The sequence below is a fragment of the Equus przewalskii genome, chromosome 9, assembly GCF_037783145.1.
Source record: "Equus przewalskii isolate Varuska chromosome 9, EquPr2, whole genome shotgun sequence".
Classification (NCBI taxonomy): Eukaryota; Metazoa; Chordata; class Mammalia; order Perissodactyla; family Equidae; genus Equus; species Equus przewalskii.
Window position 1 is genome coordinate 32245290 of NC_091839.1, and position 24510 is coordinate 32269799.

Sequence of the window (24510 nt, forward strand, 5' to 3'; positions counted from 1 at the left end):
CATTCTTTATATATTTTGGATATTATCCCCTTATCAGACATATGATTTACAAATATCTTCTCCCAATTGATAGTTGATGGTTTCTTTTGCTGTGTAGAAGCGTCTTAGTTTGATGTAGTCCCATTTGTTTATTTTTTATTTTGTTTCCCTTGCCTGATGAAACATATTGAAAAAGATACTGCTGAGACTGATTTCCAACAGTGTAGCGCCTACGTATTCTTGTAGGAATTTTATGGTTTCAGGTCTTACATTTAAGTCTTTAATCCACTTTGAGTTTACTTTTGTGTATGGTGAAAGATAATGGTCTGCTTTCAGTCTTTTACATGTGGTAGTCCGGTTTTCCCAACACCATTTTTCAAAGTGACAGTCCTTTCTCCATTGTATATTCTTGACCACTTTGTCAAAAATTAGCTGTCCATAAATGTGTGGGTTTATTTCTGTACTCTCCATTCTGTTCTGTTCATTGATCTGTGTGTCTGTTTTTCTGCTAGTACCATGCAGTTTTGATTACTATAGCTTTGTAGTATACTTTGAAAACAGAAAGCGTGATGCCTCCAGCTTTGTTCTTTTTACTGCAGATTGCTTTGGCTATTTGGGGTCTTTTGTTTTTCCAAAAGGTTTTAGGATTCCTGGTTCTACTTTTGTGAAAAATGGCATTGGGACTTTGATAGGATTGCATTAGATAGTATGCACATTTTAACTATGTTAATTCTTCCAATCCATGAGCGTGGAACATCATTCTATTTCTTTGTGTATCTGATTTCTTTCAACAGTCTTATAGTTTTCAGTGTACAGGTCTTTCACCTCCTTGGTTAAGTTTATTCCTAGATATTTTATTATTTTTGTTGCAATTGTAAATGGGATTGCATTCTTGATTTCCCTTTCTGTTATTTCTTTGTTTGTGTATAGAAACACAACTGCTTTTTGTATGTTGCTTTTGTACCCTTCAACTTTACTGTTTATCATTTATTATTTCTAATAGTTTTTGGTGGATCCTTTAGGGTGTTCTATATATAAAATCATGTTATCTGCAAATGGTGACAGTCTTACTTCTCTCTTTCCAATTTGGATTCATATTTCTTTTTCTTCCCTAATTGCTCTGGTTAGAACTTCGAATGCTATGTTGAAAACGAGTGGTAAAAGTGGGTATCCTCCTCTTGTTCTTAAAGGGATGGTTTCAAATTTTTCACCATTGAGTATGCTGTTGACTGTGGGTTTGTCCTATACAGCCTTGATTATCTTGAGGTACTTTCCTTCTATACCCATTTTATTCAGAGTTTTTGTTATAAATGGATGCTGAATCTTGTCAAAAGCTTTCTCTATAGAGCATCTATTGAGATAATCATGGGAGTTTTATTCTTCATTTTGTTAATGTAATATATCATGTTGGTTGATTTATGGATGTTGAACCACCCTTGCATCCCTGGTATAAATACCACTTGATTGTAATGTATGATCCTTTCAATATAGTGTTGTATTTGATTTGCTAATATTTTACTGAGGATTTTGCATCTATGTTGATAAGCCATATTGGCCTGTAATTTTTTTTGTGTTTGTTGTCTGTGTATGGTTTTGGTTTGGTATCAGGGAAATGTTGGCCTTGTAAAATGAGTTAGGAAGAGTCTCCTGCTCTTCAATTTTTTGGAAGAGTTTGAGAAGGGTAAGGTATTGAATATCCTTTGAATGTTTGCTGGAATTCACCAGAGAAACTGTCTGTTGCTTGACTTTTGTTTTTTAGGATGTTTTTGAATGCTGTTTTGATCTCCTTACTAGTGATCAATCTATTCAGATTCTCTATGTATTCTTTTTTCGTTTTTGTTTTTGAGGAAGATGAGCCCTGAGCTAACTACTGCCATTTCCTCTTCTTTTTGCTGAGGAAGACTGGCCCTGAGCTAACATCCATGCCCATCTTCCTCTACTTTAAACATGGGACGCCTACCACAGCATGGCGTGCCAAGTGGTGCCATGTCCACACCTGGGATCCGAACTGGCAAACCCCGGGCTGCTGAGAAGCGGTACATGTGCACTTAACTGCTGCACCACCGGGCCAGCCCCTCTATTTGTTCTTGATTCAGTTTTAGGAGGTTGTATAATTCTAAGAATGTATCCATTTCTTCTCGGTTATCCAATTTGCTGGCGTATAGCTTTTCATAGTATTCTGTTATAATCTTTTGCATTTCTGTGGTATCCAGTGTAATTTCTCCTCTTTCATTTCTGATTTTATTCATTTGAGCCTTCTTTCTTTTTTTCTTAGTGAGTTTAGCTAAAGGTGTGTCAATTTTGTTTTTCTTTTCAAAGAACAAGCTCTTAGATTCATTGACCTTTTCTATTTTCTTTTTAGTCTCTATTTTATTTATTTCCACTCTGATTTTTATTTCCTTCCTTCTACTAATTTTGTGCTTTATTTGTACTTCTTTTTCTAGTTTCTTTAAGTGTAACGTTAGATTATTTGAGATTTTTCTTGTTTCTTTAGGTAGGCCTGTATTGCTATAACCTTCCCTCTTGGTTCCTCTTTTGCTATATCCCATAGATATTGCTATGTCATATTTTCATTTTCCTCTAGGTATTTTTTTATTTTTTCATTGAGCTCACAGTTGTTCAGCAGAACCTTTTAAAAATCTCCACATATTTGTGACTTTTCTAGTTTTCTTGTTCTAGTTGATTTCTAGTTTCATACCCTTGTGGTTGGAAAAGATACTTGATATGATTTCAATCTTCTTAAATTTATTGAGGCTTGTTTTGTTTCTCAACATATGGTCTATCTTTGAGAATGTTCCATGTGCACCTGAGAAGAATGTGTATTCTGCTGCTTTTGGATGGAATGTTCTATATATATTTATTAAGTTCATAAGGTCTATTGTGTAATTTAAGACCAATGTTTCCTTGTTGATTTTTTATCTGGATGATCTATTCATTGGTATAAGTGGGGTGTTAAGAGTCTCTTCTATTATTGTGCTGATATTAATTTCTCCCTTTAGGTCTGTTAATAATTGCTTTATATGCTTTTTGGTGCTCTTATGTTGGGTGCATATATATTGATAAATTTATGCCTTCTTGATGGATTGTCCCCTTTATCATTACATAATATCCATCTTTGTCTCTCATTATATTTTCTGGCTTGAAATATATTTTGCCTGACATAATTATGGCTACACTCACTTTCTTCTGGTTGCCATTTGCTTAGAATATCATGTTCCACTTCTTCACTTTGAGCCTATGTTTGCTTTTAGAGCTGAGATGGGTCTCCTTGAGGCAACATAGTGTTAGGTCTTTTTTTTTTCTCTGATGAAGTTTAGCCCTGAGCTAACATCTGTGCCAATCTCCCTCCACTTTATACGTGGGTCACCATCACAGCATGGCTGATGAGTTGTGTGGGTCTGCATCTGGGATCTGAACATGGGAACCTGGGGTGCTGAAGCAGATCATGTCACGTTTAACCACTACACCATAGGGCCAGCCCCTGGGTCTTGTTTTTTAATCCATCCAGCCACTCTGTGTCTTTTGTATGATGAATTCAACCCATTTACACTTAGGGTTATTATTAATATATGAGGACTTAATACTGCCACTTTATATTTTGTTTCTGCTTGCTCCATATTGCCATTGGTTTTTTTTCCTTTGTGTTCCTGTCTATCATTTCAGTTTGGTGGTTTTCTGTGAAGTTTTTCTCAGTTTCTTCTTTTTTTATGTTTATTGTCTCTGCTCTGAATTTTTGTTTTGTGGATACTGTGAGGTTTTTATAAAAAGTCTCGTAGATAAGATAATTTTTTTCTGTGTATAAGATCTTATCTTCATTTTCTTATGCAGGTTCTATCCTTTTCCTCTTTCCTGTCTGTATTTGTTGTCATAAATTATCACTTTTTGTATTGTGAATTTGTTACCAAATTGAAGTATTTATAGTTATTTTTAGTGCTTTCTTTCCCTTTAACCTTTATGTTATATTTAAGTGTTTAATAACCCTTCTGGGATGCAGTTGCAATTTTCTGAGTTGGTCTGTCTAGTTATCACCTTGCTCAAAGCTTGGTAAACCTTTGCCTTTTTGTTTCAGGTCTGGAGCTCTTCTCAATATTTCTTATAAGGTCGGTCTAGTGGTAATGAATTCTCTCAGCTTTTGTTTGTCTGGGAAAGCCTTTATTTCTCCTTCATATCTGAAAGATAACTTCGCTGCATAGAGCATTCTTGGCTGACAGGTTTTATCTTTTAATATTTTGAATATATCATTCTACTCTCTCCTGGCCTGTAGAGTTTCTACTGAAAAATATGCTGATTGCCTAATGGGGGTTTCCCTGTAGGCTATTGGTATTTTCCCCCTGGCTGCTTTTAATATTCTTTTCTGTCATTGATTTTTGACAATTTTATTATCTTGTGTCTTGGAGAATTTTTTTTTACCTTGAGATAATTGGATGTTTTATTAGCTTCATGGATTTATATATTCAGATCCTTCAGATTTGGAAGTTCTCAGTCATTAGTTCTTTCAATAAACTCTCTGCTCCTTTCTCTCTCTCCTCTCCTTGAGGGGTACCCATTATCCTTATGTTGCCTTTTGTAATGGAGTTGGATAATTCTCATAGAATTTCTACATTAAAAAACAAAATCTTAGTTCTCTCTCCTCGTCTACCTGTATCATTTCTAGGTTTTTATCTTTGAGCTCTCTAATTCTGTCTTATTTCTCACATTGTCTACTCTATTTCCAGTGTTTTCTAATGTATTCCTCATCTCATTTATTGAGTTCCTCAGCTCCAGAATTATATTTGGTTCCCTTTTAGAGTTTCAATATCTTTGGTAATGTATTCCTTCTGTTCATTGATTTTATTCTTGAGCTCACTGTATTACCATTCTGAGTTCTTGTAGTTCACTGAATTTTTTCAGCCATTTTGAATTCTTCATCAGTTAGACCACTATCTTCCATGATTTTATGTTTTATTTCTGGAGACTTGTTATTTTCTTTTTTTGATGCCATGTTACCATGGCTTTTGGGTGCTTGTTGTATTATTTCTCTGCTGGCACATTTGTCATAGCAAATGCTTTCTTAAATTTAAGTTTAGTTTTGTTTTGGTTCAAACTTTTCAATCAGTTGGAGATTAGAAGCCTTTCTTTCGTATTTCAGTAGGTGGTGCTATAGCTCTAGTTTTTGTTATCTCTTACCTGAACCACCTCTGCCTATGTTTGAGGAAGTGCATGGTCTACTCTTCACAGCTTCTGTTGGAGGTGTCACTGGTACTGTTGTTGTCACTGCCTGCACCTCTAGGGGTTGATGATGCCTTGCTGTTTCCAGTGTTCCTGTGGTAGCTGGCTTTGCCAATGGGTGTAAAGGGATTGCTGATGCCTCAGTATATCTGGGATCACCTAGGTCAGAAGCTCTGCCAACATTGCTGGGGGAGGGGACAGTTAGGGAGGGAGCCACGTTCACTGAGCACCACCTTTGTCATTTGTAGTTCTATTTTTAATTTTTTGAGGAATCTCCATACTGTTTTACATAATGACTGCATCAATTTACATTCTCATCAACAGTGCATAAGGGTTCCCTTTACTCCACATTCCCACCAGTACTTGTTATTTCTTGTCTTTTTGATAATAGCCCTTATAACAGATGTGAGGTGATGTCTCAGTGTGGTTTTGATTTGCTTTTCCCTGATGATTAATTATGTTGAGGACATTTTCATGTACCTGTTGGCCATTTAAATGTTTTCTTCAGGTAAATTTCTATTCAGGTCCTTTGTCTATTTTTTAAAACATTTTTTTTTTCTTTTACTAGACTTTATTTGTTAGAGAATTTTTAGGTTCACAGTAAAATTGCAGTGAAAGTGCAGAGAGTTCCCATATACCTCATACCCTCGCATGCACAGTATCCCTCACTACCAAGATCCCACATCGAGTGGTATATTTGTTACAATTGATGAACCTACATTGACGTGTCACATCACCCAAAGTCCATAGTTTACCCTAGAATTCACTCTTGGTGTTGACCATTCAATGGATTTGCACAAATGTACAATCATGTGCATCTATTATCCTGTTTGCTTTTCCCTAAAGATTGAATCCATGTTTTTAAAAAATTTTTATTTGTTTATTAAGTTCATAATGGTTTACATCATTGTGAATTTTCAGTTATACATATTTCTTGTCTGTCACCACACAAGTGCTCCCCTTCACCCCCTGTGCCCACCCCCATCACCCTCCTCCTGGTAACCACTGAACTGTTTCTTTGTCCATGAGTTTGTTTATATTCCAAATATGAGTAAAATCATCTGGTGTTTGTCTTTCTCAGTCTGGCTTATGTCACTAACCAAAACTCCCTCCAGGTCCTGCCATGTTGTTGCAAATGGGATGAATTTCATTTTTTATGGCTGAGTAGTATTCCATCATAGATATATATACCACATCTTCTTTATCCAATCATCAGATGATGGGCACTTGGATTGTTTCCATGTCTTGGCTGTTGTGAATAGTGCTGCAATGAACATAGGGGTGCATATGTTACATTGGATTGTTGATTTCAAATTGTTTGGGTAGATACCCAATAGTGCAATAGCTGGGTTATGTGGTATTTCTATTTTTATGTTTTTGAGGACTCTCCATAATGTTTTCCATAGTGGCTGCACAGTTGGCATTCCCATCAGCATTGTATAAGAGTTCCCTTTTCTCCACACCCTCTCCAACATTTGTTATTTTTAGTCTTAGTGATTATAGCCATTTTAACAGGCATAAGGTGGTAGCTTAGTGTAGTTTTGATTGCATTTCCCTGATGATTAGTGATGTTGAACATCTTTTCATGTGTTTATTGGCCATCTGTATATCTTCTTTTGAAAAATATCTGTTCATCTCCTCTGCCCACTTTTTTTTTCTGAGATTGGCACCTGAGTGAACAGTGTTGCCAATCTTCTTTTTTTCTGCTTCTTCTCCCCAAATCCCCTCAGTATATAGTTGCATATTTTAGTTGTTGGTCCTTCTAGTTGTGGCATGTAGGACGCCACCTCAGCGTGGCCTGATGAGTGGTGCCATGTCCATGCCCAGGATGTGAACCAGCAAAACCCTGGGCCACAGAAGTGAAGCGTGCAAACTTAACCACTCAGCCATGGGGCCGGCCCCTCTGCCCATTTTTTGATTGGGCGGTTTGTTTCTTTATTGTTCATTTGTGTGAATTCCTTATATATTATGGAGAATAACCCCTTGTCAGATATATGATTTTCAAATATGTTCTCCCAATTTGTGGCTCGTCTCTATGCTTCTATTCTAGTTTCTTTTGGCTTGCAGGAGCTCTTTAGTCTAATGAACTCCCACTTGTTTATTTTTTCTTTTGTTTCTCTTGTCTGAGAAGACATGATATTTGAAAAGATCCTTTTTAGTTTAGTGTCAAAGAGTGTACTACCAATATTATCTTCCAGGAGCTTCATGGTTTCAGGACTTGTGTTCAAGTCTTTGATCCATGTTGAGTTTGTTTTTGTGTATGGCCTGAGATAATGGTCTACTTTCATTCTTTTGCATTTGGCTGTCCAGTTTTCCCAACATCATTTATTGAAGAGGTTATTTTTTCTCCATTGTAAGTTCTTGGCACCTTTATCAAAGATTAGCTGTCCATAGATGTGCAATTTTATTTCTGGGCTGTGTGCCTGTTTTTGTACCAGTACCATGCCGTTTTGGTCACTATGGCTTTGTAGTACATTTTGAAGTCAGGGATTGTGATACCTCCAGCTTTGTTCTTTTTTCTCAGGATTACTTTAGCAATTTGGGGTCTTTGGTTGCCCCACATAAATTTTAGGATTCTTTATTCTATTTCTGTGAAGAATGTTATTGGGATTCTGATTGGGATTTCGTTGAATCTGCAGATTGCTTTGGGTAGTATGGAAATTTTAGCTATGTTTATTCTTCCAATTCATGTGCATGGAATCTCTTTCTATCTCTTTATGTCATTATTAATTTCTTTCAGTAATGTCTTATAGTTTTCATTCTATAAGTCTTTCACCTCCTTCATTAAATTTATTCCTAGGTACTTTATTCCTTTTGTTGTGATTGTACATGGAATTGTATTCTCGAGTTCTCTTTCTGTAAGTTTGTCATTAGAGTATAAAAAAGCAACCGATTGTTCTGAGTTGATTTTGTACCTTGCAACTTTACTGTAGTTATTAATTATTTATATTAGTTTTCTGATGGATTCTTTGGAGTTTTCTATATATAAGATCATGTCATCTGCAAACAGCAAGAGTTTCACTTCTTCACTCCCTATTTGGGTTCCTTTTATCCCTTTCTTTTGCCAAATTGCTCTGGCCAAAACCTCCAGTACTATGTTGAATAAGAGTGGTGATAGTGGGCATCCTTGTCTTGTTCCTGTTCTCAGGGGTATGGCATTCAGTTTTTGCCCCTTGAGTATGATCTTGGCTGTGGGTTTGTCATATGTGGCCTTTATTATGTTGAGGTAATTTCCTTCTATCCCCATTTTGTTAAGAGTTTTTATCATAAATAGCCATTGGATCTTGTCAAATGCTTTCTCTGCATCTATTGAGATGATCATGTGGTTTTTATTCCTCAATTTGTTGATGTGGTGTACCACATTGATTGATTTGCCACGTTGATTGATTTGCAGATGCTGAACCATCCCTGTGTCCCTAGTATAAATCCCACTTGATCATGATGTATGATCTTTTTGATGTATTGCTGAATTCGGGTTGCCAAAATTTTGTTGAGGATTTTTGCATCTACGTTCATCAGCGATATTGGTCTGTAGTTTTCCTTTTTTGTGTTGTCCTTCAGGCTTTGCTATCAGAGTTATTTTGGTCTCATATCATGTGTTAGGAAGCATTCCATCTTCCCTAATATTTTGGAATAGCTTGAGAAGTATAGGCATTAAATCCTCTCTGAAAGTTTGGTAGAATTCCCCAGGGAAACCATCTGGTCCTGGGGTTTTATTGATTACTGTTTAAATCTCTTTCCTTGCAATATTCAGATTATCTGCTTCTTCTTGATTCAGCTTTGGGGGGTTGTAAGAGTCTAAGAATTTATCCATTTCCTTTAGATTGTCCATTTCGTTGGCATATAGTTTTTCATAGTATTCTCTTATAATCTGTTGTATTTCTGTGGAATCTGTTGTTATTTCTCCTCTTTCATTTCTAATTTTGTTTATCTGAGCTTTCTCTCTTTTTTTCTTTGGAAGTCTGCCTTGGGGTTTGTCAATTTTATTTACCTTCTCAAAGAACAAGCTCTTTGTTTCATTGATCATTTCTACTACATTTTTGTTTCAAAAGCATTTATTTCTGCTCTGATTTTTATTATTTCTCTCCTTCTGCTCACTTTGAATTTTGTTTGTTCTTCTTCTAATTCAGTTATGTGTAATTTGTGATTTCTTATTTGGGATTTTTCTTGTTTGTTAAACTGTACCTGTATTGCAATGAATTTCCCTGTTAATATGGCTTTTACTGCATTCCATATGAGTTGGTATGGTATAATATCATTTTCATTTGTCTCCAGATATTTTTTGATTTCTCCTTTAATTTCTTCAATGATCCATTGCTTGTTCAATAGCATGTTGTTTAGTCTCCATATCTTTGCCCCTTTCTCTGCTTTTTTTCTGTAATTAATTTCTAGCTTTATAGCATTGTGATCATACAAGATGCTTGTCATTATTTCAGTTTTCTTAAATTTATTGAGGCTTGCCTTGTTTCCCAACATATGGTCTATCCTTGAGAATGTCCCATGCACAATTGAGAAGAATGCGTATTCTGCTGTTTTTGAATGGGGTGTTCTATCTATGTCTATTAAGTCCAACTTGTTTAGCTTTTCATTTAATTCCACTGTTTCCTTTTTGATTTTCTGTCTGTATGATCTATCCATTGATGTGAATGGGGTCTTGAAGTCCCCTACTATTATTGTGTTATTATTAATATCTTCTTTTAGGTTTGTTAATAGTTGCTTTACGTACTTTGGTGCTCCTGTGTTGGGTGCATAGATAAGTGTTATTTCTTCTTGATAGAGTGTCCCTCTGATCATTATACACTGCCCCTATTTGTCTCTCTTTCCCTATCTTATCTTGAAGTCTACTTTGTCTGATATAAGTATTGTGAAACCCACTTTCTTTTGCTTGTCATTAGCTGGGAGTATTATCCTCCATCCATTCACTCTGGGCCTGTGTTTGTCATTGAAGGTGAGATGTGTTTCCTGAGGCAGCATATTGTTGGGTCTTGTTCTTTAATCTATCTTGTCACTCTCTGTCCTTTTATTGGAGAATTCAATCCATTTACATTTAGGGTAATTATGGAAACCAGACTTTTGATGGTAAACACAACGTAGTGAATACAGAAGTTGTAATATAATGATGTACACCTGAAATGTGTATAATGTTATAAGCCAATGTTACCTCAATTTAAATAAATAAATAAATAATAAAAGCAGAATGAAACAAAAAGAAAATAAATCTTATAAGAATTTCTCCCAATTTGTATCACCAGCCAAATTACTCCCTGAAATTTTTATTTTTATGTCCAATTGACCATAGGACAGTGCAGCAATTTCTTAAACTATACATGTCCACACTAGAATGCTGGATACTACTACTCATTCCTTTTATAACTTTCTCCAATTCAACCAATGGCATCTCCCCATTTCCCACTGTTCAAGTCACAGGCCTTTGAGTCACACTTGCTCCGCTTTTTCTCCCATCTGATGTCCAATCTTTCAATAAATTCTATAGGTTGTATCCTTAGAATTTCCAGAACCTATACCCTCACACTGCTGCATTGTTACTTCTGTTAAAATATGAGTTCAATCATTCCTCTATTGTGATAAAAACTCTTCAATGGCTTGCTGTCTTAACCTGAGAAAAAGTCAGTCATCGCAAGGAACTATACAATCTGCCTGCTCTACCTCATGCTGTCCTGTGCCTCCTCACCTCTGCAACTACATGTCCTACTTCTTTACTTCTTTTCCTCTTGCTCACTCCAATCCTAGCCCAATGATATCCCACATGCAGCACACACCTATCCACGGTCTTCATGCTCGCTCTTCTCTCTGCCTGAATGCTCTTTTCCTGAATGTCTGCACATCAAACTTCAGGTCTTTACTCTTGTGTCTCCTTTTCTGTCAGGATTCCTCTGACCACATAAAATTGCCACCTGCCCACTTCCTGTATCCCTGTTCTTCTAGATTCTTCTCTTTAGCATTTATCACTATCTAATAGGAAATTTTAACTTATTTATTCAACTTACAAGGATTTCTGACTGTTTATCTACTGATATATCCCTAGCACTGAGTACATTGTACATATGCAAAAAGTATTTGTTGAATAAAATGTCATATTAGAAGTACTCATGAAGAACTAAGAGGCTTTTTTAACATATGGGATCCTTTCTTGATGAAAATATTAGGAAAAGCATCAAAGGACAAGTGCTTATGAACTGAGATTAGATGACAAGTTAGATTTGGATGTATGGACACAGGGGGTGAAGCCCTGCAGATGGAGGTGACTGAGTATGCAAAGCCAAAGATCCTGGGAAATACAGGATGCAACAACAATATTTTCATTCAATTTGGCTAAAATATAGAAGGCATAAAAAGACCAGGGAGGCAACCTGGGGTATGTAAGATGAGCAAAGGGCCTATTTGGGTCTTTGAAGTAAGCAATGTAGCTCTTCCTTTTCTTGAGCAAATAGGTAAATTCCTGACATGTTACATTTAGAAATGAAACCTGCACTAGGAAGTAAGATGAAATAGCTGTAACCTCCTCCTTTTCCAGAATTTTACCAGTGAAAGTCTTTATGCTTATCAGGCTGGCTGAGGGAAATTAAATCAACAAACCCCATTTCTTACTGAGGTGGACCAAATGTTCTTTCATGCATATTCAGGGAATATAAATTTCAGTTCCAGAATTTTCCAACTATACACTATTCTAAATAAGCCAAAAAGTAATTATAAGCATATAGAAATAAAATGTTTTACTCCAAAGGGTTTCTACATTTAAATATTTCACTAGAATTGCTCTTCTATACTTAGGACCTGAATTTGGGAAAAGCAATCAGTCAACTTATATAATAAGATTTAAGAGGAAATAGTCAAGCAAGAAATTCTTCTCATGGGCAACAATTTCTCCACTTCCCAATCTATGTTTCTTTATTTCTGCCTGGCTTAGAATAGCAAAATTCTAGCCTTAATTCTCCAGGACCCCTGAAGACATTTTCTTCTAACAAGATTATTTTTCTTTGCATTCATCTCTCTTAGCTGTTATGAAATCAGGAACCCTACCGTACATCACTTCCTAGATTTGATCTCTCTCACTCTTTTCTAAAATATCAGAAATAAATAATGAATTATAAACACATAACTAAATTCAAAAGCAAACACTGATAACATGGTCAATAAAATGAGACCTTTTGAGAGCCGTCTCAAAAGTCCCCAAAGACCTATTTCTTCTGTTTTATCATAGATGCAAAGTGAATGATTTTGTTGTTCCAGAAGCCTCTTTCAGATACTATCTGGAAGAGCACAAAACCTAGAAAACATGAAAATTCTAGAACCAAGAATGGAACCAGGTATAGAATTTGCTTTGTGGAGCAGAAGGTGAATGCAAATAAGAAAAGAAATTAACTTTTGTAACAGAAATAGGATGATTCTTAGCTCAAAATATTTTATTCTTATAGTGAAAATCTTAAGACTGAGTCTCTCAAGGGATGAAATGAATGTGTCATCACTTATGAATTCATTAATGCTGCAATTATTGAGATATCACTAATATCAGGAAGCAGTTTATGAACTCAAAAAATAATAATCAACATAGACACAAATCCCTGCTTTCTTGCAGCTTTTATTTAAGAGGATACGAACAAAAAAACAGCCCTCTAAAAAAGTGTGCTATGTGATTAAAGATGATAAATGCTATGAGAAAAAAATAAGTACAGGATAAGTGCAATGGAGAGTGGGGGTGAGTCACACTTTAAATAGAGGGATAAAGAAAAGCCTCTTCAAGAAGGTGATATTCCAGCAAAGACTTGAAGTTGGTAAGGAAATTTGGTTATGCAGACACTAAGAAATGGGCACAAGGGAAGGCAAATTTTTGAGATGGGAGAAATGATAGTCCACTTATGCCTGTGGGAAGAATCTAGCAGAGAAAGAAAAATATAATAATCAAGAAGAGACAGGAGAGAATTACTGAAACACTAAGCAGTGAAAGAGAAAGTGATCTAGTGAACATGTGGAGGGTGTTTTAGAGAGAAGCATGGCCTCTGCCTATATAAGAGGTGGAAAAGCATTTTTGTATGAGCTTGGAACTTCACACATGGGAAAGCCCATTCCTCAGAATGTGTACAACAGCAGTGTTAAGTAATTTCCATCTCTTACATTTTTCTTCTCTAAAAGTAGACCTTTTAGTTTATGACTCATTGTGACCACTGATTATTTTGGTGGTAAGTGAGAAAACACTGAATATTAGTAAGAATCAGGCTCATGTGCAGAAGGCACATCAAGAATGGAGCAAATGTCCTAACATCGTTGATCTCTATATCAGCTTTCATGTTTATTACCAACTGTACTTGGAGATGGAGTTCGCTGTAATCCACACTGTCAGGGCTGTGTGTCCACACTACTCTACAGAGGTGCTGCTCCAAAGATTTGCTTTGCTGCTAAGAGGAAGGTGCTCAGAGTCTCTGGTTTGAGCAGTAAAGTCAATGCGCTGGTTTATGGGAGCTCCAGGTGCTGACAAGTTTGAATAAATGTGCATCATAAAGACCATCCTTTCTTCACACTGCCCCTGGCTCTCTCTTATTGCAATGGCCAGCTAAAGCCTTCTCTCTCAGTGAGACCATCTCCTTCCTCAAAATTTGGCTCTCTCATGAAGTCCTTTTTGCCTTTGGCACAATGAATCTGAAAAACAAACTCACATGCGTTCATTAGAGTATCTTAATTTTCTAACCTTCTCAAATAGCATTTGCTTTATCAACAAAGACATTAAATTAATCAATAAGAAGGAGCAGCCAGTGGGAAGCACTAGGGGCAGCTCTTAGGGAGAGAGATTCTTGAATAGCCCTCAGGTCTGCGTATGTCTAGCATACAATTTGTCCTCTTTGCTGCATTTTACTGTTTTTCCTTACAGCCTATTTAGTTATGTACAAATAATCTTATTCAGTTCATCAGATCAGCAAGTAGTTATTGACTGGGTGTTAAGAACTATGCTTCCTTCTTAGTACAGGCTACTGAGATGATGTACTGCCCTGTCCTCAAGGGGCTGCAGTCTAATTGAGAAACAAAATCACAAAACACTACTCTTCCTACAACAGGATAAGGATCATGACAAACACATACTTCTGATGCTACTGACACACAGAATAAAATACTTAGAAGAGCCCATAGGCTCAGGAAATGCTGGAGATTCTCAAGAGTTCAAAGGTGAGCAAGGATAAATAGTTATCTAGCTTAGAAGGTGGGAAAGGCAATCCTGGCAAGTTACCAGAAAGTAAAGAGAAGACAGATGATAGATGACATGTATATGATAGATAATTGATAGATAAATTAGATAGATATATAGATAAATGATAGATAAATGGATGATAAATAGATGATAGATTAGATATATATGATAGATAGATGATAGATTACATGGGTAGGTAGGTAGATAGATAGAGACAGACAGACAGATAGATAAAATTCTGGTTTCTGTACTCTTATTCAGTTGAGCTGGATGACCTGAAATTTAATATGCAATAATACCTAGTTAAATGGAACACACCTTCTAAGCTGGATAAATACTATCTTGCATAGTAACATTCTGCAAGACCATTCTATTCTCCAAGATATCGTCCTTGAAGAAATATGCCCGGGCTTTAGAGGAGAAAAAGTTATGGCTGGAATACACTCTTTTCCAGGCCAATTCGCTTGTAACAGAGGTAGAGAGTTATGGCAAAAGCCATTCTCTACAAGAATAAATTGAAAATTTCTAGAGTTCAATTGTTGACTACATTGTGAATAGTGAACTGACTATTGAATTTTCAGATGTGTTTTTGCTTTGAAGATATATTGACATCAAGGTCCCTTGAAAGAATATAATCATCCTTTTGAAATCACTTTTAATATACCCTATGTGATACAGATTGTGTCATTCATCCAAGACTCTATTTCTCTCTGAAATTTCCACTGAAAGTCAACCTTAGCAGACCTTGTGTCGGCTTGTAAAAATAAACATTTCTGACAGGCTTGAGGTTGTTTGAATTTGAAAAAAAGTGCAAAAATTGGATAACTCCACTCTGTAAAAAGTAGAGTATACATTTTAGAATTTCCAAATGTTCACTCCAATAGTAGTAATTAAGCCTCCTTATCAACTGAATGAGCTACACAAAAGAAATTGACCTACTGAATGAACAGATTTGTCACTCAGAATTTAATATTTCAAGATTATTATGAAAATGTCTTGAAAAAGAAATATCCTTCTTTTACCTGAAGGTTAAACTCTACTGCTATCATTAACGCAGATGTTAAAGGTAGTTTTAACAATTCAATTATAAATTATGGAACCTCTGAACCTATTCTTATACTGTGCTAGTTGTGTAGCATTGATGTTTAGTTACCTCTGTCTATACATCCTGCCAAGACAATCAAGCAAACAAACAATAAGGAAATAACAAAACAAAAATTCCTTCTACTAATAACACATTGAACTATGTGAAGATAGTGGCTGATGCTTCAATCCATGTAAGATCTTTGCCAGCACCCCTACTGTTCACACATTGGTAGAATGAGCTCTGAGGATTTCTGTACAGAGCTATTCCTGGGGTTTTATATTGTAACAGAGGATGACACTACTCTGTATTCATTTACTATAATGTGAACAATGGAAATTTTCTAGGCCCTCTCTCCCCTTATGTGATCTAACCTGTCTGGTGTTAACAAATAGCTCCTTGAATAATAAATAGATGATAAAAATATGCACATTTGTGTAGAATAATAACAGAAAAACTAAGTTACGACTTGTATCTGTGATATGTACCTTCCCAAATCCTTATCTGCATTCTCACTTTTCAGTGTAAAGACCCTGAGGCGTACAAAGAAAAGATACCTGTCTCCAGTCTACAGATGAGGCCACTGTGCCCTCAAGAGTTGCTGAATACTTCCAATTATCTTGTGTTTCACTTTTGAGTGTTGGAATTTGTCAACTTATCATAGAGTCCTTTCACTAGTTCTCAGAACTATGACATATCTTATACATGATTTATATAAACAATACCATACTGTGTCAGTTTCCTGACATGTGCCTTCGTGTACCAAAAAAAGAAAAATCACTAGACTGGAGGAGAGGACACCTTAATTCAAGCTCCAGTTACTGACCTTGCTTGTTTCTCTATCTTGGTGAATGGCACTATTGTCTTGCCCAATGACTGAAGCCAGATCCAAGTTTCACCACAGACATCACCCCTCTCTCAACTTCCTCATCAAATTAGTCCTATGTCTTACCAATTCTACCTCTTAAATTTCTGTCAAATACATCTACATCTCTTGCTAACTTCATCATCATTTTGATAATCATCTCTCATCTAAAATATTACAAATGTCTTCCAACATGTGGCAGAACAAGACTGACTGTGGTGTTCTTTGTGGAGATACTTTGGCATCCTCATTGTATTAGCTATCTATTGGTGTGTAATAAATTACCACACACTTCACAGCTTAAAATAATACACATTTGTTATCTCACAGTGTCTATGAGTCATATTTAGGTATGGCTTAGCTGAGTCCTTGGCTTCAGGGTCTCTCACAACACCAAAATCAAAAAGCTTTTCATCTGAAAGCTCAACTGGGGAAGGATCTGCTCCAAACTCAAGTAGTTGTTGGCAAGTTTTCTTTTGGACTATTGGACTGAGAACTTTAGGTCTTTGCTGGCTGCCTGTCAGTGGCTACTCTCCATACCTTGCCTGTAGTCCTCTCCATAAAGCAGTGTGCAAAATGGCAACTTGTTTCATCAGAACCCAACAAGAAATACAGTCCAGTAGCAAGATTGAAGCCAGAATCTTATGTAATTGACTCAAAAGGTGACGTCCCATCACCTTTGAGATATTCTACTGGCTAGAAGCAAGTCATAGGTACTGCCCACACTCAAAGGGAAGGCATTACACAGGAGCATGAATATCAGAGGGTGAGGATCATTGGAGACCATCTTAGAGTCAATCAGCCACATTCGTTATTTCTTTCAGCTTCTTAAATTTCCCATTGGAACACGCAAGCTAGGTAAAAATTTCTGCAGTGTATACAAATGCAGCTTTGAGGAAAATCTCTGAGGATGCAGATGTAAACAAGGACACCCTCTAACGTACTTCCTTATTACCCTTAATTTCTTGTTACATAGCCCTAATCACATTGTATTATTGTATTATTGTTGTCTCACTTGCATACCAAAGAAAGACTTTGGTTTTCTTATCCATCACCAGTGCCTAGCGGAGTCTGCTATATAGTAGGTGTCAAGTAAATATTTCTTATATAAGTGAAGGAATGACTTCCCTAAATGCTCTGTGGGATGACATGTTTGTTCTCTGTTATTTACCTTCACAAGTTTGACAAACCCCTCAAACTAGATTACCTGAATACATGAATTCTGTCATTATCACCAGTGAATGGATCAAAATCCCTCTGGAATTTATTTTCACTTGAAATACTATATTTTTAAATTCTTAAAGTTACACAAGCACATCATTGAAAAAATCAAAGGATTCAAAGGTTTACAGTTAAATGTCTCCTTTCCTATGTCTTAGTCACTTTTTCCTATGAATAGTTTTTTACTATCTTTTCAAAGATATTTTATGCATTTGTCATCATGCATGTCTATCTTTGTAGCCATTCTTTTTTTTTTAGATATGCAGAGTTTTTATTTTATTTATTTTTATTTTATTTTTTAATTTTTATTTTTTGGGGATGTACATCATATTTCGAATTCTGTATACATTACATCATGTCCACCACCCGAACACTAATTATAGTGCATCCCCTCACATGTGACCCTAATCACCCCTTTTGCCCTCACCCATCCCGCCTTCCCCAATGGTAACCACCAGTCCAATCTCCATTGCTATGTGTTTTGTTGTTGTTGTTGTTGTTTTTATCTTCTACTTATGAGTGAGATCATATGGTATTTGACTTTCTCCCTCTGACATATTTCACTCAGCATAATACCCTCAAGGTCCATCCATGTTGTCACAAATGGCCGGATTTCGTCATTTCTTATGGCTGAGTAGTAGTCCATCATGTATAAATACCACATCTTCTTTATCCATTCATCCCTTGATGGGCATTTAGGTTGCTTCCAAGTCTTGGCTATTGTGTATAATGCCTCAATGAACATAGGGGTGCAAGTATCTTTATGCCTTTGTGTTTTCAAGTTCTTTGGATAAATACCCAGCAGTGGAATAGCTGGATCATATGGTAGATCTATCCTTAATTTTCTGAGGATACTCCAAACTGCTTTCCATAGTGGCTGCACCAGTTTGTACTGCCACCAGCAGTGAACAAGGGTTCCCTTCACTCCACACCCTCTCCAACATTTGTTGTTTCCTGTCTTGTTAATTATAGCCATTCTGACTGGAGTGAAGTGATACCTCATTGTAGTTTTGATTTGCATTTCCCTGATAGTTAATGATGTTGAGCATCTTTTCATATGCCTGTTGGCCATCTGTATATCTTCTCTGGAGAAATCTCTGCTCAGATTTTTTGCCCATTTTCTAACTGGATTGTTGGTTTTTTTGTTGTTGAGCTGTATGAGTTCTTTGTATATTTTGGATATTAACCCCTTATCTGATATATGGTTTGCAAATATCTTCTCCCAATTGTTAGGTTGTCTTTTCGTTTTGTTGATGATTTCCTTTGCTATGCAGAAACTTTTTAGTTTGATGTAGTTTGATGGATAAATTCTTAGAAACATACAACCTTCTAAAACTGGACCAAGAAGATGTAGAAAATTTGAATAGACCGATCACCAGTAAGGAGAACGAAACAGCAATTAAAAACCTCCCAAAAAATAAAAGTCCAGGACCAGATGGCTTCCCTGGTGAATTCTACCAAACATTTAAAGAAGACTTAATACCTATCCTTCTCAAACTCTTCCAAAAAATTGAAGAGGAGGGGAGGCTTCCTAACTCCTTCTAGGAAGCAAACATTATCCTGATACCAAAACCAGACAAGGACAACACAAAAAAAGAAAATTACAGGCCAATATCACTGATGAACATCGATGTAAAAATCCTCAACAAAATACTAGCACATCGAATACAACAATACGTTAAAAAGATCATACATCATGATCAAGTGGGTTTCATTCTGGGGATGCAGGGATGGTTCAAGATCCACAAATCTATCAACGTGATACACCACATTACCAAAATGAAGAATAAAAATCACATGATCATCTCAATAGATGCAGAGAAAGCATTTGACAAGATACAGCATCCATTTATGATAAAAACTCTAAATAAAATGGGTATAGAAGGAAAATACCTCAACATAATAAAAGCCATATATGACAAACCCACAGCAAATATCATTCTCAATGGAGAAAAACTGAAAGCTATCCCTCTAAGAACAGGAACCAGACAAGGAAGCCCACTGTCACCACTCTTATTTAACATAGCATTGGAAGTCCTAGCCAGAGCAATCTGTAGCCATTCTTAACACAAAGGTAGGATACCAAGTACACTGTACTCTATTTTAACATATCTAAGAGAGTTGCTGCTCCTTTTGATGACTACCTAATATTTCATTGCATGTCCATACTATAATTTACCTAACCAGTACCCTGTTAGACATTGAGATTATTTTCCATCTCTTACTGCTATTAACAAAGCGACAATAAACATCCTAATAAATATTTCAATTTGCAAATATGCAACTGTAGTGGAAGAGTAAATTTCTTGAATTAGAATTGCAAGGACTCAAGTGTGCATTTTTACATTTGGTAGCTATTGCCAAATTGCTTTTTGAAACAATCTGTTCATTGTACTAACAATGTATGAAGTAACCATTCCCTACAAAGAATTATAAATGTCCCATCAGATAGGTATATCATTATAGTCTAAATTTGCTTTTCTCTTATTGTGAATGAGACTTGGCATCTTTTTATATATTTAAGATATTTCATATCTATTTATATTTTTTCTTCTTGGACTGTCCAGTCATGCCTCTGCTTATTTTTGCTCCTTATTTTTGGAGATTTGTAGCAGGTTTTCATATATTAAGAAAATTAGCCTATTATCTGTAATGTAGGTTGTCAACGTGTATTTTATAATTTGACTTTGTTTACACCACTTTTGTTTGGTGATTGCTTTTTATTTGTTTATTTATTTATTTAATTTTATTTTTGAGGAAGATTAGCCCTGAGCTAACCACTGCCAATCCTCCTCTTTTTGCTGAGGAAGACTGGCCCTGAGCTAACATCCATGACCATCTTCCTCTACTTTATATGTGGGATGCCTACCACAGCATAGTGTGCCAAGCGTTGCCATGTGCTAACCCGGGATCCGAACCAGCGAACCCCGGGCCACCAAGAAGCAGACTGTGCGAACTTAACTGCTGCACCACCAGGCCGGGCCCTGCTTTTTCTTTTTAAGTAGTCTCATTTATCTAATTTTTCTTCCACATCTGAGTTTTGTGTCACACTTAAGAAAGTTTTACTTTCTTGTGATTTCTTGCAGCACGTTTACAGAACGTTTTCAAATGTAACGCATTGACTCATCTGGATTTTGTTTTGGTGTCAGGAGTGAGACAGACTATAGTAAATTTTTTTTCCCAAATATCTTTACAATTTTCCCAACACAACAAGCACTTGTTGAATGGTGCCTCTTTCTCTGCTGATATGACATTGCCAGCAGGAATAGCTGGCATCTAGGCAGGGAAACAGAAATCACTCTAGGTATTACAAACAGGGAACTTAATACAGGGAATTCATTACACAAGTAGGGGTTGAAGGGGTAACAAAGAGGGGACAGTGAGGTAATGAAGAGATTAGCACCAGCAGGAAGCTGATACAACTCCCACTGCTATAGTGATAAGGCAAGAAGTTAGTAATCAGAGCCCAGAAGTCAGTGCTTCCATTGAGACAGTCATTTCAAGGGATGGCCAGTGGGAACCCAGACCACCCAGGTAGTGGCTGTCCTGCAGGATTAGCAGCCATGGAGGGAGAGAGTGTCAGAAAAATATCCTGGATTTTTCCCCCCTTTCCCTCATAAACGCTGCCAGTGCCTCTCTGAGGGCACAGGAGCCTGGGAAATGTAGTTCTATGCCAGTCACATAACAGAAAACAGGTGTGGGGAGTTGGGTATCAGAGCAGACTCAGCACATCAGCACACCCTATATTTTGTTCCATTATTTGCCTACTTATTCATGTCTCAGAACTATACTTGTTTTTGCTGTAGCTTTGTAAAATTTTTTTCCTTTTTAAAAGACTAATTCTTCATTGTTATTTTTCTTAATATTGAATTTGCATGATTATTTCCCGGATGTCTTTCCAAATGAAATTTAAGATCAGTTTGTTTACTTCTAAAAAAAAATCCTGTTGGAACATTATTGTATTGATATGAAATTTATAGATTAATGTAGGGATAACTGATATTTTTAGGATGTTGAAGATTCATATAGAGAAACAGGGTATATTTTCCTACTTATTCAAGGCTTCTTTGGGTCCCTTTTAAAGTTTAAAGTTTTCTTCATATAGATTCTGCATGTTTATTTCAAGGAATTTTCTCTTGTTTGGTTCTTTTGTTACTATTGTTTTGGGATATTTCCTTCCACAATATGTTTTTATCTGGTTGTTGATGACTACAGGAAGACTATATTCTGCACATTCATAATCACCTCACAGAATTTTTTGTTGTTGATGACAGTCCTCAATTTATTCTCTTGAGCTTTTTACATGTTTAATATTATCAATTGCAGACAATGGTGACTTTCATTTTCTTCTCTCCAAATTTTATAACTCTTATCTCCCCTTCCACCTAATTTTGTTTACTAGTTCCTCCAGAACAATGTTCAAACATTTTGGTGATGTGGCCATCATTGCCTGGCTCCCTACTTGAATAGGAATGACTTCTCTATATCAAACAGAAGGACTTCTTGTGGGTGTTTTCCTTAACTCTCAGTTACAAAAACAAATAAGGGTAAAAGGGCTGGAAATAATTTAGATTTTACAAATGGAGATATTTCTCTGAGGCTTAATAAGATTTTTTAAATGAATTGTTTTTTATTTCTAGTCAAAAAAGAAATGGTAATTATTTTCTTTTAAGTATTCATCTGCACACACATGAAGTTTCTCTGTTCTGTGTTATTTCGTCTCAGTAATATATAAAAAATTATAAGAGGTCTATCCAGATGTGTTTGGCTGAGGTAAACAAAGCCACTTCTAACATCACCTCTAAAGCCCTATTACCAAACAAAGCAGCATGCCAGCAGCCCCAGCAGAGCTCTTGCACAGTGAAAAGTGCTCAGTGAGAATGAAGGATAATGCTGCCATTGATGGATCACCTAATTTGACCTAATATGTGCCAGAACTTTACCTTTATGGTCTCTAACCTTTATAATTACTCTAAAATTTTCTGCATTTCACTTATAAAAGAACTGTTACTGATAGAAATCAAAGTGTGTGCAGTGCCAGCCAGACGTCATTGATGCAGAATGCAAACCAGATATGGCTAACGGAGGCGACGCTCTTCCCATCACTTCACTCTAGGTCTACATTTATTAGATTTCAATACGCATCATTTTATTTCTGGAATCCTCAATTCATTCTCACTAAGTAAACAGTTCCTCCCAAGACATTCTTTTTCTGTGTCAACTGAAGTCCTCATAGACATTCTGGAGAACAGGCACTTTTCTCTGGGTCAATAAAAACAAACACTAAATTCAAGTAGTGGATTCCCTGATTAGCTTCTCTCTTCTCATCTATCTCCATTAGCATGAAACACACACACACCCCAATTCACCCATCCTAAGCTCCATTTTACACTACAAAGCCAGACCATACGGCTGTCTCTAGATTACACTGTAAAAGAATTATCCCATCTTCATATTGTCTGTGCTCATATCCCCATCAATTCAAATACCTTCCCTCTGCTCAAGTAACTATTGAGCTTCCTCTCACCAAAATTCAGTCATATCTTTCACAATCAAGTCAAAGACCAAGTGAAAATAATTCATATTAACATACATCTCAGTTTTTCTATTTGAGTTCCATAGGATTTCAACAGATATTATGGTGGGGTAAGTGGTTTGGTTAATGTTGAGCCCAACAAAATAGTAACGCTTGTACCACAGAACGTGTCAGAATCTTTAAATGGCTAATTCACATTGCAAAGAGGGGCCCATACCAAGTGGTCACTTCCAAGCTTAATAGATTATGTATTCCAAAGAGAACCATTCTGAGAAAGAATTAAGCCCTCTCTACCCTTGTTCTTCAATGTGATGTGTTAAGAACAGTCTGACTTTAGAATATATTTTGGAAATTATTTACCTATAGTATTATCCACTTAGGGTGTATTTGCAAATATAAGCATCTTAAGGCAAATTAGAAATTTGAGGCTTTAGTCTAAAATACTATGTAGGAAAACATTTGAGGGGGAAAAGGGAAATTAGGTCTTCCCCATGACCTTGAAATTAGCCAAGTAGCAGCCCCACTTGTAAGAATGGCACACTTTTTCTCTCTATCAATTGGTTCAAGTTTTCCCCAACTTATCCTGTGTTTATTCTGTATAATTATCTTATGTTTCCCATTCCCAAGCAAGAAAAAATTAAATCAAACCCTACACTCTTAGAAAGAAGAAAGAAAAAAAGTTGAAATTATATGAAGATACACTCAAACTAGTTTCAGAGGTAAGTGATTCTAACTACACATTAAGTAAAAATCAGAAGAATAAATTTCGCAATACATTTCTAAACACTGAGACATAGTTCTGAATACCTTAAACAATTAAACTGGTAAGGTACAGACAATTCTTACAGAAATTAATTATAGACGTTACAGCACTACTTCTCAAATTAATGTGCATAAGCACAAATTAATGTGCACAACACAAGAGAAAGCTTGGAAAATGCTGACTCAATAGGTCTGAGATTGGGCCTGAGATTTTGCCTTTCTTGTATGCTCCCAGGTGAAGCTAATGTGCTGATCTGCAGACACACTGAATAGCAAGGGTTTAGAGTACATCATTAATTCTGTCTGTTGTTCAGAACTGTTAATTCATGAAAGCTTATTGATATGGATACTTTGTCTATTAATTACGAACAGATTGTACTAAACAAACAAACAAAAGTGCACACCAAGAATTGATGCAGGATTCTTTTAGCAAAAAACTGGATCTATTTAGGAAAATAACTCAAGTCCAAAAAGCAGCATTTTTGCTTCACACACTAAGCTCATTTTGGTATTCTCAATCAACGTGGCAGTGAGAGACTGAATATCCACATAGGCCTTCTGTTAGTTAAGAACTGTGGGCTGTTGAACGACATCTTTTCCACTTTTAGCCACCTGTTTGGGCCACCAGCCAAGAATGGAAAAGCTACAGGAAAGAT